This window comes from Buceros rhinoceros, unplaced genomic scaffold (genome assembly GCF_000710305.1).
Source record: "Buceros rhinoceros silvestris isolate BGI_N320 unplaced genomic scaffold, ASM71030v1 scaffold37854, whole genome shotgun sequence".
Taxonomy (NCBI): Eukaryota; Metazoa; Chordata; class Aves; order Bucerotiformes; family Bucerotidae; genus Buceros; species Buceros rhinoceros.
Genome location: NW_010410625.1, coordinates 7,771 through 9,597, shown reverse-complemented (window position 1 = coordinate 9,597; position 1,827 = coordinate 7,771). Strand labels below are relative to the sequence as shown.

Genomic DNA, 1,827 nt, shown 5'->3' with positions numbered 1-1,827 from the left:
ACCAGCACCTCCTGAGGCCTTCAGCAGGGCTACTCTGCAGCCGCTCCTCTCCCAGTTGGGGCTGCCATTACTCGGCCCTAGGTGCACAATCAGGCATTTGGACTCTTTGGACTTGCTGAATTTCATGCACTGAATCACAGGCCGATACCCCAGTCTATGTAGGTACCTCAGCAAGGGCGCTTGTCCCTCAAGAGAGTCAAGAGCACCTTCCAGTGGGGTGTGATCTGGAGATTTGGTGATGGTGCTTCCAAGCCCCACCTGCAGCTGGGTGGTGACTGTGTGGAAGAGGCGTGGCCCGAGGACTGAAGCCTGGGGCAGAGGCACAGTGGCTGGCCAGCGGGCAGGTGCGTGTGGAAAAGGAAGTTGTGAGGAGTGGGATTCGAACCCACGACCTCCATGGGAGACTGTGACTTGAGCGCAGCACCTTAGACCACTCGGCCATCCCGACCCAATTGTGCGATTGTCGGTCTTTGTAGTGCTGCGATACTGCACTGTCTGAGACGGAGGAGTTACAGACTATTCCACGCTAAAACGAATCTTGCGTTGAATCTAGTGTAACTATAATAACTGATGTTAATTTGGTCCATGCAGCTGTTTCATTCGTGAGTACCTGAGTATTAGTTATGTTGAGAAAGAAGCAGGGACTGCTGCACAGAAATTCCATATGCCGTGTAGCAGAAGTTTCAAGATGTACATAAATTCATAAAAATGTGGTATGTTGCACAAGGGCATTTCTTAAGGCTGATTTGTTTCTTGTAATGTCTCCCATTACAAGTATGTATGAAACTCCCCTTGAGACAGGTACAAGTTATTAATAGTGAAAGTTCTCTGTGACATTGGAAAGGAGACTGAAACCAATTGTATGTCCCTGTGCTGCATTTTTATAAAAGGAATTTGGGTACTTGAAAGCTGCATCTAGGAAGCTGTATTGGTCAGGATTTGAGAGTAGAAGTCAGTATGGAAGGCAAGAGGTTTCAGAGCATCAGCTTTAAAATCCAGTGGCTCTGGAATGTAAATTTAATAGAAAAATCAAATTTTGGAATGGGACAACCAGAAACTGATTATCAGAAATGGTATGTATACCTCTGCCCCCCAAATATAATTATTCCCAAGAACCTTGAGGAACACTATTTTCCAATGGCAAAAAAAGCTTCCATCTCTACTAGACTGATATATTTGTTGTGGTAGTGAAGAAAAACAGTTGCTACTGTCTGGAGGAGCCAGATCTTCTGTCGTCAGTTTGTCAGTGTCATTTTTGTACTGTGGAACTCAAAGTACAGGACCCGGTACCCTGATGCAGTCTCACTGGTGCTGAGTAGAGGGTAGTTGTCACTTGACCTGCTGGCCATGTGCTTCCTTGGAGATACACAAGAGCTGATTGGACAAGGCCCTGTCTTGTTTGACTTCAGAGTTAGATCTATCTTTAAAACTGGCTGTGCCTTGAGCAAGGTGTTAGAGCAGATAAGTGCTAAAGGTCCCCTCAAACCCAAATTGTTCTCTGACTCTACAATTATGTGCCATAATTTTGAACACTTTTATATGACACTCTTTTGATTTAAGAATATTAATGCTGTATCTTGGATATGCAATTAACGTGTCCTAAACCTTTGCATTTCTACCTCTGCACTCAGTCTAGGGCAACGAGGTCTGTAAGGACTAGTCTATGTAACCGGTATTTTTGTAACATAGCGGAAATTTTATGCTTGTTGTTATGGCAGGAGAAGAACGTATGTGATAGTGCATTTCAGTGTTCCAGTCTTGGAGAAGGAGCAGGCCTGGCTGATTTACTGGGAGGGATTCTTTGATGGGTAGAGGTACAATTTTTCT

The 1,827-nt window shown here is 44.9% G+C and overlaps 1 non-coding gene across 1 annotated transcript; it reads right to left on the bottom strand.

The window, feature by feature from the left end:
• Window positions 1-364: 364 nt before the first annotated feature.
• Window positions 365-448, bottom strand: TRNAL-CAA. The gene has a single exon. It is a non-coding gene; the product is annotated as a tRNA-Leu (tRNA).
• Between the last annotated feature and the right edge of the window lie 1,379 nt (window positions 449-1,827).